This window comes from Perissodus microlepis, chromosome 15 (assembly GCF_051167445.1).
Source record: "Perissodus microlepis isolate ML-2025 ecotype Zambia chromosome 15, ASM5116744v1, whole genome shotgun sequence".
NCBI lineage: Eukaryota > Metazoa > Chordata > Actinopteri > Cichliformes > Cichlidae > Perissodus > Perissodus microlepis.
Genome location: NC_140475.1, coordinates 18,587,496 through 18,606,800, shown reverse-complemented (window position 1 = coordinate 18,606,800; position 19,305 = coordinate 18,587,496). Strand labels below are relative to the sequence as shown.

At 35.4% G+C, this 19,305-nt stretch overlaps 1 protein-coding gene and 1 long non-coding RNA gene across 2 annotated transcripts in view; one reads left to right on the top strand and one right to left on the bottom strand.

Annotated features, from left to right (window-relative positions):
* The window catches only part of LOC146372038 (exostosin-1), a 291,065-nt gene that overhangs the window by 137,931 nt on the left and 133,829 nt on the right, over positions 1-19,305 (bottom strand). The gene's annotated exons all lie outside the window — the stretch shown is intronic.
* On the top strand, positions 10,328-11,404 carry LOC146372039 (uncharacterized). Its single transcript, XR_014802744.1, has 3 exons — positions 10,328-10,466; positions 10,803-10,833; positions 11,181-11,404. It is a non-coding gene; the product is annotated as an uncharacterized LOC146372039 (long non-coding RNA).

The following is a 19,305-nucleotide window of genomic DNA, read 5'->3' as shown; positions in this document are numbered from 1 at the left end:
AATTGAAACCAATGATGACACACAAATCACATTGCTCTAGAGTATTAACAATTTATGTTATATTTTAAATACAGAAATGCATCTCCTCATTGTCGAGAAAATGTGACATTAGGAATAATTTGCAAATGGATGTTTTCAAGTTTGTCAATTAACAGTTTGATGTGTACTCCACGGCTTCCTTATTTGGTACACCTTTAAAGTACAAAGCTCATAATCCAAAGCATACAATCTCATCTGTCATACTTGGTGGAGGTAATGTTATGATATGAATATGTACGGCTGACCGTGGAAACAGGCCACTGTTCCTTAACATTGCTGTAACACTGACAGAAGGGGCAGAATATTGTGAATGATCTAACTTTGGAACCATCAGGATTTACAGAACTTTTTGCGGTGCATTTTATCAGCAGAGTACATACATTATTCTTTGTACATATGCACTTATTCTCATGTTTTGGTAATGTTTTTTATTTTACTTTTAATGTGTAATTTTAGGAGACAATTACCAAAAATTTCTCTTTTGGCTGTTTTCCCACAACAATTATTTTAACAGTTCTGTCAATCAAAGCTGAAAGTCTGCACTTCCTTCATATGTTGAAAACCTGGGGAAAAAAAATGTAGCATTGCCTAAAAACTTATGAAATGAACTTTGTGAGCTTTCACGCTCTTTCATAAAGAGGCACCAATAAAGAGTGGGATAGATCATAAGATGTCGAAGATCAATAAATCAATACATTGAAGACCTCAGTGTATAAGTAACAGAACTTAACACATTATAAACATGACCACAATCTACAACAAAATTTGATCAGAATTCATTCTGAACTTTTTAACCTATCAAGCTTAGAGGCAGAAAGAATGAAACGCACACACATGCAAACATAACCTACATTCACTGAGCGAGATAATTGCTTGTTGTACATTATGAAATACCATGTAATACTCCGCTTTTTCCATCCCGTATTGCACAAGCATGTCATGGTCCTGGGTCGTGTGACCCAGTGTTTGAGTTTTTATGTATCTTTTGTATTCATTTATGCTCTAGTTTAGTCCGTCTAGTTAATTTCTAGGTTGCTATTAGTCCTTTGTCTCTTAATTTCTGTGTCATCTTCCAATGTGTTAGAGTTCCCCTTGTTGTTTATTGTGTGTTATTGGTCATATTTCTTGCTGGCCTGGTTAATGTTGTCAAGTCCGTGTCATACCTGCGTCTGGTCATGTTATCCTGTTTATTTTGTAAATCCAGTTTCCATGTCTTTGTGTTTTGGTTTACATTTCCTGTGCATCATTATGTTCATCCTAGTCAGCTGTTTCCTCATGTGTCTCCACTTCCCCTGATCACCTTATGTGCATATTTAAGTCCTTTGTCTCTTACTGTTCTTTGTCAGGTCGTCTGTTATCATCACCATAGTCACAGTCATAGTGTTTTATAGGGTTGCCTCCTAGTTTTGTTGTGTTGCATAGTTTACTCAGTGTTCTTAGTTTCTTCATGCCAAATAAAGGCTCTCTTTCTGTTAACACCTACAACCACTCTCTCTGCATCTGCTTCTGGGTCTCATAACAACACACCGGCGCACCCCACCATGACAGAGCAACACATAAAGTGATTCATCAACCGGTATATGAAGTAATGTGCAAACACACAGCGATCATTACTTGTAGGCCTTACACCACTTACTCTCCTCAGACAACAGTTGAATTCCCTCTCAGTCAGAAAGGTTTGTATTAAATATGTCCTTACTTTACTAACAAGCTATATAATTTTAACACATTTTAATATAATGCTAAAGCATCCATCCATCCATTTGCTTCCCCTCATCCTTTTAAGGGTCGCGGGGGCGCTGGAGCTGTCACAGGGCGAGAGGCGGGGTACACCCTGGACAGGTCGCCAGTCTGTCGCAGGGCTAACACACAGAGGCAGACAACCATTCGCGCTCACATTCACCTCCGCATTCACACCTAATAATGCTAAAGCAAAAAATAAATTTGCATGCACAAAAACATTTGTCTCTTGTCTAATTTAAAGGATACATGTGTTTGAATAAATATTGAAATAATTTGAATGGTTGCTCTGACCCTCATGCAGTTATAGGTTGTATTTAAAAAGAAATTATACTATGAACATTTTAAGATGTTTCTGTGGTGGGCGAGAGGAGTGGAAAAGCGGGTTCAGGGTGTGGTCTTAAGGTTTTGTAAAACCACTCGATCTGGCTCTTTGCCAGTGCTGATGATGCTCCCCCCAAAACCCCAAAGCCTTCCTGGAGGTGTCACAGGCAACTGCAGAGGAATGGACTCTCTGTCTGCTCCCGCTGAATGAGAGGCTCAGTGCCGCCACACTTGGGCAGCACTCGTGATGACACCCTATGCTCAGCCTTTGACCAGGTGATAAGAATTGAGGTCAGATGGTCTGCCCTGAAGCAGCACTGACATTTCCTCATTTTGTTTTGATTAGGAACAGATTGTATCGTGCCATGACACATCCAGTTGTTGATGCCTAGAAGAAATTATTTTCCAGGCGGCTCATTACAGCCCAATGGCCTGACGATCACTTTTTGGCACAACACCTGGAGCTAAGGGGGCAAAACAATGAGTGCTGCTATTTGACTGAGGAAGAATAAAGTAGTCATGGTAAGCCAATCACATGACCACTTCAAGATGACAAAGCAACAAGGTGACATATAGCAGTTTTTAAATTGTGTTGATAGGCCACGTAAAACCAGAGTCATGATAAACAATATACACGGCGTTTATTCCTCAATAGTTTCATCACGTTTACTGTCTAAGGACAGCACTAGCTTATGAGAGTGCTTGCTAGAGCTTACAAAAAAAAAAAAAAAACCTGCCCTTTCGTGTTGGTGGAAAAATGTACCATGTCGACCAATCAAAAATGATATGGCAACATGACATTTGGTTGTTTAGGAAGAGGGGGAAGTTTGACCACGAGAGAGAGAGAGAAAGACAGCAGAAAAAGAGAGAGAGCAAGTTTTGAGATGGTAGAGATTTGTGATGTTTAGCATGTTTGGAGTGTGTAGTTAATGTGTTGTCTTGTGTAGTTAGTGTGTAGTGTTGTGGATAGTTTTGTGTTGTGTGTCAGAACAATGAGGTGACTGCTGTCTCCAGGTAGAAAACAGGAGCAGTGATACACCTGCTGCTGTCAGACCTGCAGGTATCAGGCCGTGATGTTCTCCTTTATAGTGCACAGAAATATTTGGAGTGGCACAAATGATTTGTGTGGCATCTTATTGAATGCAGAACACCTGACTGTTATGTAAATAGTTTGAAATGGTTATTTAGGGGTAAAAGGTAAATGGATGCAAATAACTTTGTTGTTTGCAAAACTTGTGCATATGATTTTAAAATTGACTTTTCTTTTTTTTTTTTTGTGAGCAACTTAAACAAGTCCAGACGCTTTTCTTTCCAAGCTCCTTAGACTACGATGATCTGGATGACTGAGAACCTTCACAGACATACTTCCAATTTAGATATATGACTACGCCTTTCATAGTCATATGCGAAACACGGCTGTATAAATGTGTCGCAGCCCCTGGCATGCGCCCTCACAACAATGGCTGAGCGTAAACGGAGTCATGTGTGGACGAATTTTACCTCCACAAACAGCCAAGACGCGGTTTGCAATACATGTGGCAAGACAGTGAGGTGTTGTGGCAACACCACTAACCTCATCAAACACCTCAGGGTAAATCATATCACAGAATATGATGAGCTTATGTTGAGGCGAACTGAAGAGGAGGCGAGGGACAGGTGCTGCTAGGGCAAGACAGACATCTCTTGCGGAGTTCTTTAGTGCTGCAGGCAGGCAACATGCTCAAATAGCGCACAACTTCAGGTTTTTTTATTTCTATATGATTATTCTGCATTATTAGCAATAAGAACAAGTAGTCTGATGTCCTGTAATCATTATAAAGCTCCATTATTATATTATTATTACAATTAAAATAATACAGTAATATATTGTATTATGAAATACAATGAAACATTAAGTTTTTGTACAAAGTATCGGTATCGGATCAGTATCGTCGATACTACCCTAAATTTTACTTGGTATCGGATCGGAAAGGAAATCAGTGGTATCGCACATCACTAGTTCTTGAGGCTCAAGCTGTAAGTTCAGTTATTCAATCACAAGCAATGAAAAACAGAAATACAGGCCTACACTGTTTTCAAAAAGTGTGCTAAAATACAGTATATTACTAAAAAAAAAAAATCATAGCTAAATTAAAGGCTGGAGCGCTGAACAACATACTGAACTGCCTACAGGGGTTTAAAGAGTATTAGCAACATATCATAGCCGTTTATGAGTTATTGAAAACGTCTTCAATTTTCATTCCAGTTCCTTTACATCTTTCTCTAAGCTGGTTAGAAATCTGCAGTTTATCTGTTAAGGTGATATATTAGAGAGGACTGGTTTTACTTAATGCTAGTTCTATTTCCACCAAACATTGATAACATGATTGATCTCAAAGCAGTGAAAGCAAACTCTCTTTTACAAATTGGTCTCTTATTAGTTGCCTATCAAAGACCTGAGGTTCATTGACCATGACCATGCACAAATAACTAGAATAACCTTAGCAAACTCATGCCATTGTAAACTGGAAACAGGCACACTCAATCAGTGGCTTAAGTATGCTTTGAGAGACAAAAAAAAAAATGCAGCCACAAGATGGCAGAAATTTAAAGGATGGATCCAAACAAGTAAGCCACTTGGGGAGGGGAGAGATCACTACTTTGGTAGGTTTTAATTGATACTCGTTTTTAGGTTTCACTTGATAAAAACCATATTCTATGTTTTATACTGTATAATTGTGTGTGTGTGTGTGTGTGTGTGTGGGATGATCTGATATCGTCGTGTTGGTGTTGTTCCCAGATCATCATGAAAATGTTGCTCCAGGTTCAACATTGCAAGTGACCAATCACATTGTTGTGACGTTATTCTTTTGCACGCCAAGCCATTCGTGCATTTATGAAATTCCAATGTTGCAGGGACAATATCAGTTCTGCTTACCGTTTATTAAAGGGTTAGGGTCAGGGTTAGGGTTAGGGTCCGTTGATCGGCAGACAGAGGCGGTTTCTCGCAGCTTAAGTACAGTTTTTTGTTTTACGGCGGTTATTCCCAAAGTCGCAAAAGTATGACGTCACAACATTCTGATTGGTCACTTGCAATGTTGATCCTGGAACAACATTTAGTATGATGATCTGGGAACAACACCAACACGACGATATCAGATCGTGCGTGTGTGTGTGTGTGTGTGTGTGTGTGTGAATATGGCTTCCAGTGTAAAAAGTGCTTTGAATGCTCACCAAGAATAGGTAAGTGTTACATAAATACCATCCTATTTAGTACTTTCTTCAACCAAATCAGAAAAAGGCTCTGAAAATGCTTCATTCTGATGGCTCAAGGAAGAAACACTGCCCTAATAAAAACATGTCATTATTTTCTTGGAAGATTACTGAGAGGGGCTAGAAGAGCTCCTAAAAGAGTGTCTTGATTTTAAAAAATCTCGTTCTGCAGCTCATATGTAAAAACCTTTCACAAAGCTAAAATGCCTAATAACAACACAACATAGTAACTGGTGAATTTAATAGGTTGGGTTTAAGAACACTGTGACTGTGAAATAAACTTAGACAACTGGCATGACAAGAAACAACTCTGCAGTGAAGCTGCTGTGTTAAAGACAAAATGGCGAAAATGCAACAACAATAATGGAGGGGGAAAAAGCAGTGGAAAAATACTAGTGCTTGAATGAGAAAAATAAAAAAAAAACTTATTAGGTTAAATACTACATGAAGTATAATTAACAATGAATTTAGTCAATATGCAATGTTGAAAGTGTGTTACGAAGTTCGCTGGTCTTTGCATGACATATCTTCAGCTTACCTTCTGAAGATTGATAAAAGCATCCTTATTGATAAAAGGGTATCCACAGACATGAAAAAGCATCATAAGCACATTTTTTCTAAAATTAAAGCAAATTCTTGAAGTGGTCAACATTGGGTAAGAGAAATGAATATTTCACAAAAGACAAATGAAAAAAATTGAATTAAATAGCATTTGTTTGTTTGTTTTTTTCCACAAAGTATGTCAGCATGTTTTTGTTAGTTCATAGTTATGTTAAATTACACTAATAAGAAAGCATATCTTTTAAGACATTTAATGCCAAACATTAATGACACGTCAGTGACCTAACTGAGATAACTGTCTTTATCTCTATCTTTATCTAATGGTTTGTTTAGTTTTTTTGATAAACAGACGCTTGTTATTAACTTCCTGCAGTGTTAAATGTTACAATTTAAGCTTGTGTTTGAAATCAAGTTCATTAACATGTATTATATTGACTCTCTATAACCTTTTAGGGCAAAATTCAGATTGTAATTGAGCATTGTCCTGAAAATGTGTCTATGCCTTTACTCTATACAGAGCACTTGATCACATGGCAAGTGTTTTAGCGCAAATAGTTGATTGGACACAGATGTTAAGTTCATTAGACATTACAAATTTCTAGCATTAGGGGTACTGTGTGCAGAATGTTGAGGTGAAAAATAAATGGAATCTATTTTGAAATAAGGCTGTAACATGACAAATGTGGAACAAGTGAAATGCTCTGAATACTTTCCAGATGCACTGTACATTTTAGTCACGTAATTTTGATAAAAGATCTCAATTTTAACAATTAGCAGTTTTACAGAAGCATATATCAGCAATGCCTAAAATAATATATCTCATCATTTAAAAACAATTTAAGCTGCTAAGAATCAGTAATGCCAAAAACTGTTTTTGATAGTGTTACATGATAGTGTGTGTGTTTCTATATCAATATACACTTCTAATGATCTGACTGCATTAGGAGTGTGGCCGAAATCAGTATCTTTGAGCATTAAAATTTTTCAGCTCAATTGAATTTTGACAAGATACCCAACCGTACTAGTTGAAATGGTTGCCTGTATGTCTGTGTTAATCCTGTGACAGACTGCTGACCTCTCAAAGCTGTATTCTGCCTAACGCATTAAAGCAGCTGAGATAGCCTGCCAGCAACCTAAGCAGATAGGTCAACAAACTCTGACATGAAGAAAAGTGAACTTTGGAGCTTGTTAGTAGTAGCGTTGTACTTTGTTTTAAATAGAGTAAATCCACAGTAAAGTTACAAAAGTCAACTTAGTCAATGGTTAACTAAGTTTGATATGATGTTTAAATTAGGCAGCTTCCTGAAGGCTGATGCTTTCCTAGCCATCCCACTTTGTATTGCACTCATACTTGCAGGAAGCAGGAGTAAAGCTAAAGGGGGGTATTGGGTGTACTAGACCTTATTTATTTCAAACATTTTTCAAGTATTATATTAATTAGACTGTATTATTATTAAAAAATGTTGAAAAAACAACATTTTCTGAAGGCCAATAAAAATGGATGGACCAGTAAAACTTTAAGCCATAGACCCGGGGGTGTTCGGTTTGACACTGAATTAGTATTAACTTTAATTATTAACATCTACGATGTCAATACGTCTTCCTTTCAGGAGCTCAACTTTGTATCAAAGCTCAGGGAAAACATCAGAATGCCGATACGCTTGCTTTTCTTTACTGCACCTAACACATGCTCCTTTTAAAGACTTACAAAGAAAAACTCAGTCATTCGATATCGCACTTAAACATGCAGACACACATGCACAAAAAAATATACACACACTAAATGTACCTCAGCGAAGAGATACAATACTGTCACATAATTTATGCCTTAGTTTAGATTGCATGTGTACATTACTTTATTTGACATTACTGTACATTAGATTATTTATATTTGCATTTAAGGAAATATTTTCTTAAAAAAAAGCTTTATTATGTCATGTAAGTGTAATGAAAGAGTTTAGTTTAGTTTATACGTAGATCTTTTAAGTAGTAAAGCTATTAAAGCAATTTCTAAAATAGAAACAACTAACCTGCTTGTTGTGAAAATGAAAGACCTGTTTTTTTGTCATTTGAATTTTTATTACTGCTTTTTAATAAGAGAAAAAATAATTATTATCTGTTTACTTGATTAACCAATGGAATAATTGATTAATAAAATAATCGACAGCTGCAGCCCTAAAGTGGAGGAAGATTGCTGCAGGTGATAAAACAACTACATGGAAAAGGTACTTTTTGGATGTTACTACATAGCAATATAATGGCGCTGATGGAGTTAAGGCAAGATGGAACTTCTTGTAGAAACTTACAGATTATATTTATTATAGTTATTTTATAACCTACAATTTGTTTTGGTAAAAATCTTATTATTTAGTCTTGCTGCTTAAGCTTATTTTAAGGTTTTAGTTGACAAGACTAAATTTGTGTCCTCAAAGTAACTCTTGGATTTCATTAGAAGTGCCTGCACCATTTTCTGGCACATTTCTGTACATTGCACTTATTGCACAATCAGTGTGATCGAGGCCTTTTTGTTACTACCCTTTTTTGTTTCTAACTCATCATAGGAATTTGCTTCAAATTGTTCGTCACTGTGTGTTGTTGACAAATGATCTTGTACAAGCACTGTGACTTGACATCTGATAAGATCAGCTGCTCATTTCCTCTATGTTTTTAAGAGTGTCAGAGCACAAAGTGTATTTAGGACTCAAGGCCTTTGAAGTCAAGCTGGTGACATGGATGTTTCTAGTTTAGTCAAATAATTTAAATAAGATGGCTAAATGTTAGCAACTGGTGGTTTTACAGAAGAATATTTTTCTATTAGTTATTCCTAAAATAACATATCATATCACGGGAAGAAAAAAACAATGCTTTTCAGAACAGCAAATTTTTGAAACAAGGTTCCATCTGCATGTTGGCATTAAAATGTCAAATGTGTTCAATCTTCCTATAATAATGAAAATGTATCTCTTTTTAAAAAAAAAAAAAAAAAACCCTACAAACTCTTCCTAGACATCCGGAGCTGAGCAACCAAACTTATGAGCAACTAAATGACTCTTATAATTACATGAAAAATCAACTGAACGCAGAAAGTTGTGAAAGCTTACTCTGTGGTCAGTGTATTTGTGTTATCAGGAAGATGTACGATTAGCCATTGTGTTTATATTGGTCATGAGGATTGCTTAAACTGAGAAATGTGTTTTAGGAGACTTTTAAATTGCTCAAGATGTATTTGGTAAAACTGCAAGTAGCAAAGGACGACAAAAAGCTTGCATGTAAAATTACTCAATAATGGTGCTATTGTCTTAGCAAGTTTAATTATTATGTTAAATGCTGTATTTCTTGCACACTATCAAGACACATAATAAAAAAGGTTTGGACCTCAAATTTGTGATCAACCAAAAACATGGCAATGACTGCAGTACGCCTAATGCCTTGACTTGCCACTTAGTTATAGGCCATGACAATGTGAAAGCTGGCCCGGATGCACATTGTCATCTACTTTTCTGCTTTTCCTACTTCAACATGTTGTCATTGAAAAAGCACAAATAAGAACAAATTACAATTTCAGGTTGTTCCACCTTGATTATGTTAGTGAAACGAACGAAAAATAAGACTAGTTATCTAAATACCTACAAAATTTTGAATGGATGCTTATTCAGGCAAAATCATGTCAGTTTTGTAATGTAATTTCACAGATTTAAACTAGGTGTTTGCCCCTGTTTTCAGTGTTTGACCACAGCTAAGATACCTGGCTACTGTAATAACTAAGTGAAACTCAGTGAGAGAATTTTAAAAATCTGAATCTCCTATGTACTTGGTTATTTCTGTGTTAAGGTTAGAAAACATTTATAATAAACCCTAGTGATTCAAGCTAGAAAATTAAACTGCTGTTTCAATTACTTTTCATTAGGCAACTTTTTGTTTTGAAGATGCATAGTATTATAATACTGTGCATCTTTTTTTTTGGGTGTTTAGCTCGAAATGTGTATATTTTAAGAACACAGCTCTGTTTTCATTTCATTGGTTAATGGAAGCTGTCTCATGACTCAAAAAACTCTCTCACAAGTTGAAAACATTTTAGAGCACCTCCTACCCAAAATGATATATGTAGTGCAATAGTACTGGGTTCCCACCTATTATTGAGAAACTGAGTGTAACCACTAAAACCAAACCCCCCACTAAAAAGTTTAGATCTCTGCAGATATTGACTTGGACTCCATCTGTTCAGGTAAACGACATTTCATGTTTACTTAATGCAAAATCTGTCGGTTATGTAAACTCAACATGTATTGTGACACAAGTAAGATTTATTCTGAAATGTAAAACACATTGAGGAACAAGCTATCAGTGAAAGAGTATGGTAGGGGCTCACATTTATAACGTTATAGGTGTTGATATATTTTTGTTTTGCAGGATGAAGTTTGTTATGCTCTTTCTTGTGTTGTCCCTGGTTGTCCTCATGGCCGAACCAGGAGAGTGCTTTTTTAAGCGGCTTCAATCTATCTGGGGAGGTTTAAAAGAAGCATACAAAGGTGGCAAAGCAGCATGGAAAGGTAAATCACAACTGATCATGATTCAATGATAACTCCAAAAAACTAAACTCTTGGGGGAAAAAAGCCAGAAAAAGTTGTGGTGTTGGAATATTGAATATAATATGCATTGTTTATTTTGCCATTGGTCATAGAGTATTCAGTACTCAGTGGGGTTATATAGTAAAACTGAGACATGTAGGGAATCAATGCAGGTTCCACAAATGTTGATGCTGTCACTTTTCTATAGCAGCTACACTCAAAAACTAACATTTATTCCATAATTATAAATTGAAGAAAAAAAATTACGAACATACTAATTACTGTTGCTTTGTATCTTTTTTGTCTCTGTCATATCAGCACACAGAAACTCCAAGAAAATGAACAACAGGTAACTAATTGTGATCAGGCTGTTCATTTTGTTGATTTCATCTATTTAAAACCTAAAGTCTGTAAACGACATATTCAAAGCTGAAAAACAAAACAAAATGGTCCACCTTCATTAGGTCTATTATCAGGGCATTTCATACTGAAGTAAATTGGGCTATGTCCAACTAATTTAATATTTCAGATAACACAAAGCAGCTAAAATCTATGACTTTCTGAATTTTAGTCTAAAATTATTAGAAAAATATATTCTTTGTGAATAAGTATTCTTCTGATGGATCACTGCTGATCAACTGAATGATTCCTTCTGCACTAATTTTCATTTTCTCATCTCAATTTCACAACATACAGAAACCAACAAGCAGATACTGATCAAGCCCAACCTACATCAGGGACAAATTTGTTCTGAAGACACAAAGAATTACGGGATAAGGGTTTCTGTTTGAAAAATGCAGCATAGCAATATAAAAGTAGTCTGATTTTTGCATGACACGTTGAAATGTAGTGATTTTTGCTACAGCTCAAATTTTCAAAAATGTAAAATGGCTTGATTTGCAAACTGTCCACATGAATAAAACCTGCAATGCAAAAAGCAAAACTTTGTTTGTGGTTATTATTCAAAATAATTAATAATTTTTGCCCAATGATTAAATTAACTTTGGTAGGAAAAACAGTGTATGATAATTTTAGTAAACAGTCTTTCAATGCATATCTGTTTATTGCTGAAGTCTTTAGGAATTATTCAGTGCCAATAGGCATTATATACACCTGTCAGTAAATCCAAAATTCACAAAAGTTGCATAAAACAATCACACAAACAAACAAAAAAAGACTGCCTTCTCTATTTCAAAAACTTTTTTTTTTTATCTTATTCAATTGGAATGCAAAAACCAAATGATATGTTGCCAACACCCTGAATGTAAAATAAGGCATGAAATACTTACTAATACTACTGCTAAAGGAAAGGGGTGACAGGGATTTTTATTTCATAAAACAAATAAATGAACTTTTCTTGACAATTATGTCAGGACTGTAGCGATCCCTATTGTTACTCTGCCTTTTCATACAACACGTTTTCCTTCCAGTCCACTTTCCATAAATATGATTTGATATAGCACCCTGTGAAAATCCAAGCTCTTTAGCAATGACCTTCTTTGGTTTTCTGGTACCCTCCTTGTGGAGGACGTCAGTGATTCTCATCTGTCAAGTCAGCAGTCCCTATGATTATGATGCATGTGTTGAACCAGGCTGAGAGATAGATGGCAATTTGTCTAAATAGCAGTTTTACTCAGACTCAGAATTAAAATTTTTAATAACCTGAAATACTGAACTTTGACTTTCCATTAACAATAAGCCATAATCATTAATATTAAAACAAAAAGCATGACATATTCCAGTTTACATGTAATGAATACAGAGAATATGAAAGTCTACCTTTTTTGAATTGAAGTACAAATGTGCGAGTATGTAAACAATGATTTTCTTTCTGTAGTATACACACTTTTAAAATAAAAGTTCAACTGCCAGTAGGCACAGGAAGAATACTTAAAATATACAAACCCTTCTTTGTTACGTTCTCATAACATTAAAACTGCTTAACAGTTAAAACCAGCTATCACCAGGTTTACACAAGAATGGTTTTCTGCCAAGTTCACTTTTTTTCTCTATTTTTTGGCCATTTCACATATTTAGCCAAACCACTTCCATACAGACGAATTATTCTGTAAACTTTGACCGTAGAGAAGTGACAGAAGAAGTTCTCATTAGATCAAAATGTTATCTGTTGTTGCAAAATACATTGCAGAGTACGAAACATTACAACATAACAAACTAGAGCTGATAATAGCTATTCCCCCCCACCCATTCCTGCCACTGCTTCCATTAAAAAGGCCCAGATACACTCAGACTGATCTCAGTCTGCTCACTTTTTCTCACAACAATTTACCATCTCTAACACTTAATCTTAGGTAAATAATAGAACAACTTTATTTATAAAGAGAAACTTTTGCAATGAAAGCTGGTATTACACACACACATATATATACATATGTGTAATATGTATTTATGCATATTAAGAGATCATTTAAAGAATGACTTTGATCCTTGATATAATTATTGCAATACGTTTTTGTGTTTCAGGATGAAGAGTGTTGTGATCTTTCTTGTGTTGACACTGGTCCTGTTCATGGCTGAACCCGTGGAGCCTCGATTTCGTTGGGGGTTTCGAAACGGTTTACGGAGGTTTAGAGGTAAAGCTGCATAAAGACAGCAAAACGTATATTCACAGTTAAGGTCAATATTAAGGCTATCAATAATTTACCTTTGGAAATATCACACATTCCCTCTTTTTTACAGTGGATTTTCTTGAACTTGTGGTGAAACTAAAAGAGTAGAACATGTTCACCAGTTAGAAGATTGTACCACCGCCATTTCCTCTAGATAGCTCTGATTGAAAAAAGTGCTTATCCCATCTGTATTGAGTCAACCTAAATAGTGAATAAGTTTGGTCTTTGGCAAAACCACTGTAAAAAAAAAAGCAATTCACTAAATTCACTAAAAAAGTAAATGTATTTCAGTTTTGTTTGTTTTTTTATCACTTGTTTTTCTATAATTGTTGAAGGGAAAAATCATAATTTTTTAAACTAATTTATTTTCTAACTCATTCTAATACAGTTATAGACACTAATAACAAGATTGTTTTGAATGTATTAATTTCAAATATTTGCCAAAACAAATATAGATATATAGATATATAGAGAGAGACAGAAAATTACTGAATCAGGTGGAGGAGGTGCGCACACACACACAATCACACACACACACACATAAAATGGTGCCATATATGTGGACACTGGAATGTCTGAATGAATGTGCTGTCTTTATAAAATGTTCTATTAAAATATCCAATAAGAAACTATATAGTTAAAACTGAAAATACAGTTGCTGCTGCTGATTAATTGATCAGCATCATAAAAACATTATTTTCAGTATATCTGTATTTATTCTTATGTGGTGACAACTTTTTAACTTTCAACCTTTTTGTAGAAAGCAAATACCCAGACAGACTGAAGAGGCTGGCTAAGGGAGTGATTAGGTAAGGAATTTCTCTAAAACTTCTCTAAAAAGTTACTGTTAGTGATTATAAATTAAGAAAAAGGGATTTTTGGTTGTTTTTTTTTTTTAAATTCTCAAATCTTGGTGTTTTCTGCCAGACATGTGCCTGCCTGGATGCAAGGTATTGGCAGCCTAATAAATGGAGATGTTGCTCGCCTTGATGATGAGATGTCATAGAGCGCAGTTTAACGGAGGATCTGGTTCCTGCTTCGCAATGCAATCAACACATATAAACCAGAAGATCCCATGAAAATTCAGCAGTCTTTGCTCTGTCATGACTATAATGCTTAAATGATCATTTAGCCATTATATCATCACTTGATATTTAGACACCTCATAAAGGTTTTAAAAAAATGTGTAAAAAAATAAAAAAGCTTCATGTTGCGACTGCCTGATGAATAAAACTGCAACAGCAAAAGTGAAACTTTGTCTGGCATCATTGATGACAAGAGATGCACTGACCTGATTTAGCAGGTTTATATTTTCACCAATATTGTTTTTTACAGTACATAAGCCAAAAAACTTTGCTGGTAGGTGAGACTGACTTTATCAAACTTACATAATAATAAATAACTGTCTGAAAGACCATAGTTTTGCATTGATGTCAAGACTGACAGTGAGTTAATATTTATATTATGAACATTAAGTTTCTCCATCGTTATGTTAAAGAAAATATGTGTAAGTCACACTTCCTCTTTGTGTCTAGTAATCAGAGCTTATATTTTTATGTTTTGGAGGGTAACTTGTTTTATTAAACTTGTCCATCTAATTACTGTAGCACGCATCCAGAGCAGTAAAAAATTGTGATGGCTAAGAGCTAGAAAAGCAGGTGACGGGCTAAATGCTGTTACTAATAGTCCATATCAACTAAGAGACTTATTATAAACACTGATGAAGAAACAATGCAGAAAAGCAGGGGTTAAAAAGTAAAACTTTCTTCCTAGAAAAAAATGTTAGTTGGGACATTTACATAGTTAGTGGACATAAATCTCTTTGATGACATTTTATGAGACCACATATTTTACAATTAGCATTGTTTTCAGTTCAGTTAAGGTATAAATCTGTGTAATGTATGTATAATATGCCAGCAATATGTGATATCACTACTTAAACATTGTGCAAACAATTAAATCTTCTAGAGAAACATTTTATTTGATAAACTGTCTTTTGCCAGTGCATAATTTGGCTCAGTGGTGATACATTGAGCTAAGATATGGAAAGACATGTAAGCTCCATGCAAGAGTAAACAGATCTGGGGACACATTTGGGGAAAGTTATTAATTCACACTCATTGCCTGACTTCTACACATCAAGGTCTTTGGACCTAAATAGAGACAACACTAAGGGAGCATAAATGGCATAATGCTTTTAAGCGACCTGTCATTTACAATGTTCCTTTCTCAACAAACATCAGCAAACACATCAACTGTTTTTGTGCAGTTTGTTACACAGTGTATCTGCTAGGTAGAGCTACAGGTGCTGTTTTTCCCAGAAAGACAAAAGAATGAAAGATAGATGCGAAGAGGAAGAAGGAAATTTATCTGGAGAGGTAAGACTGCTCAGTGACAATCCCAAAACTGAAAATTTTAAACTTACATGTAAGCTCACTTTTTTCCCTTTAGAAGTTTTAAGTCAGATATTGGATTTGCACCATCCATCAATCCATCCATTCTCTTGCACTTATCCTTAAGGGGTCGTGGGTGGTTGGGAGCCTACTTCAACCACCACAGGTAGTTGGTACCAGTCTGTCGCAGGGCTAACACAGAGAGAAAGACACCATTCATAGTCACACCTATGGGTAATTTAGAATCACGTAACCCCACTAATTGCATGTGTTTGGACTGTGGGAGGAAGCCGGAGTACCCTGAAAGAACCCACGCAAACATGGGGGAACATGCAAACTCTACACAGAAAAGCCTGGGCAAGATGGTGAAGTCAAACTCAGGACCTTCTTGCTGTGAGGCCAACCACCATGCCACCGTGCTGCCCACGATTTGAAGTTGTGTGTGTTTTTGTTACCACTAAAATGTCAAACAACAGAAATTAGGGTGCTAACTGTGTTATTTAAAGGCTGCATAAAATACAAGGCAGTTTAGTGCAGGATAAGGAGGTCATATACTGCGTCATGCTGTGAATTTACAAAAACGTATTGTCTAGAATAAGGACAGTATTAACAATATACTGTCAGTATAGGGGATGGAAATGAGCCAAAAGAGCTTGTGAAACATTCACATATATCTTGATGATCTGAGTTGTGTAACTGAGTTGTGTAAATCTACAAAGAGCAGTAACGCACTACAAAGCGTTACTGCCTCCTCCAGGCATGCAAAAAGGCTTAGGGGTGAAGAAGTCTTACTAATGACTGCTGAAATAAAAAAAAGACTGATTAATGATGTGTACATTGCATATTTCAACATTTTCAACACTCAGTGAAAGAAATATACAGTATAAATTGATTCCTCATCTCAAATCTAATCATATTTTCTTCTTCCAATTAGCAAAGACAAAAGCTTAGTTGGAAGCCACATTATGAATGCTGAATCTGACACCAGCTTAAAGCTATTTGGTTTGGAAGAAATGCCTTAGATTCTTACATTCTATAGCATTGGGTTTGCAATGCAATCAACAAATGTATAAGCAAACAAAATAATAATTACAAATAATCATGGAAGCAGGGGTCTAATTGTTTTATTGTAAATCTAAAAAAAGCTCAATATTTCAAAAGCACTACTCAATAAAACAGCAATTTTAAAAGTCAAACACTGTTTGTGTTTTTTCTAGGGAAATGTTTATCTAATTTTGTATTATTATTTCCAGTGATGATAAGGAAATCCTCTTCATAAGTTTGATGATGGTGATGTTTCTGCTTTTTGGGGCTTCAAACATCAAATGTTTAGCAGTTTTCTGTACTACCTGTGGTTTCTGCTCAGTATAGACCATAGCCAGCAAGCAGTTCCACACATCAGTCCACATGGACACCATTTGTCAACACAGACGGTTTCACGCAAACACACACATTGTGTAAGCTAAAAACATGATTTATGCAGAGTTGTACAGTAGGTGGAGCACATAAAAACTGTCCACAATAACTAACTTAGTCTCTTTTTCTGAGTAATCCACAGCCCGGCTATCTTCCCAGGTCGCTGTGTGAGTCTTCATATCAAATACATATCAGATTCTAAGAGTTATTGCTTAATTAAAGCTGTCTTTGTGAGTTTTTAATTGGAATTGGCATAATAAAACTAATTTATTGTGTATCTTTTGTTTGTCTGAAAAACACTGGAGACAAGAAGGTAGATGAAAAACATGATCAGTAAAGATATGAATGGACAAACAATCCTATTGAAGATTAGCATTAGTGAGGGTCGTTGTTAATGTCTCTTTTGCTCTTGGAGTGGGCCTCAAAGAGAATACAGTATTCAGGTTCAGGTGCTTTAAAGTTTTAATGTTGGTTTGTGTTCTATGGAAACACCAAGGTCTCTGATGCTTTTACTTTTGACTCACAAAATACAGCTAAAAACCTTAAAGCTACAAGGCCTACAATTTTTTTACCATCTCAATTAAAATGTTCGCGCTGAAGCACTACTGTGGTTTATATACAACTGAACTCTCGTCAAAGCTCAGCTCAGAATGAAACATGATCATTGATGTGTGATAATTTGTCACATTTTAAAAAAAATGATAATAGATGCTTTATATTTTCTTTTGGTGTGCTTTGGTGAAAAAAACAAAAACAAAAAAAACATCAGACACAAGTCAGGTTGGCTGCAAATAGCTGCTGCTAGGTTATCAGTAGTTTTAAGCTCAAACACCCTACCCTAATACTCTGCTGCACAATCCCAGCCTTATTTTTTTTTACTCTTCTTTAATTTAAAATCACTTTGTATATTTACATTTCCATGCTCTTACAGCATAAGGCCCTCACTATGTTCCTCCACTTTAACTTTGTTTATTTACTGTAAACTGTAGTGTTTTTATTCTTTATCCTGCTGCTATAACACAGTAATTTCCCTTAAATAAAGTGTCTGTCTGTCTGTCTACAGCACCATGCCTTAGGCTGTATCAACAGTTTAATCATGTGTGGATATTTTTTTTAAGTCATGATATCATTGATGCAGACTGTGGGTAGATTCTTTTTTTCATTATTGCTTTACAATAAGGAAAACAGTAACATGTAATTATGAAAGAATGAGTAAATAAAAGAATTGAAAATAAAAAAAGATTGACCTGAAACACTCATCACACCCTGATAATTCCTGATCCAGGATTATACAATAAGCAATAATTATTCAGTCAAGATCTATATTAAAATAATCAATCATTAGTTGATAATAATGTAACGCCACACTGCGTGGCACAGAAGTACACCTACTCATTCATTAATCCAGACTTAGTTAATTATGTGTCTCTGATTTCTGTAAAGATAATGAAGAACTAAGAAACTAGTAAATATGATTCACTTTACTCGAGGTGCCACAAAGAATAAGAAATGTTGGAGTAATTAGTAATGAATGAACAGTTGATGCTCAGTGTTTGAATTAGAGTCAATAAGGAATAACTCATAAAGAAAATGGGGAGATAATCACGTTACCGCTAATTATGAATTACTCATTACCTAATGATTCAATTATTTAGTATCTCCCAGACCGTTCTACAGTAGAAGAAAATCATTATCAATAATAAAGTCTTAAATCAAGGGTAATTAGGGAAGTATTGAAGAATGACTGATTAAATATGAGTTTTTCTTGATTTGTTGGTCATTCATTCTGTAGTAACTGAGCATATGTGTCTCCCTATTAAATGTAATGGTCTATGTGTGCATTTTCCCTCCTTTTTGAACATGTGACAGCAACACAAATATGAAGGAAATAAGGCAGTTGCACTGGATGAGTTACAGGGAAACAAGTAAAAAGGGTCAGTTCAATTTTATAAACTTAAATAATGACGGAAGTGATAGTAAAATACCTCACAGAGTATTGCTTGTGTCTTATGATTGAAAAAAATAATTATTTAGACCCATAGGGCTGATTTTCTATAACACTGCCAAAAGATCTATACATATAGGTAGCTTTAAAATGAGTCTTCTATATGTAAAGTCTGTGTGCATGTATGTAAACAAATCTATACCCAACCCTGAAGCAGCTAATCTGGCTACAGAAAGAGACATGCAGGCATACTGAGGTGTCACAGATAGAGAGGATGGATATCTCTCACTGTCACCTGAAGACAACCTAAAGGGCACCATAGACTGACCTGGAAAATGACACCTGCATCCTCCATGAAATTAAACAAACACACACAGCAGCCATGCAAGCAAAGTTTGTTTTAGGCGGATGAGGCCTCGCTTAAAACATATCGATCT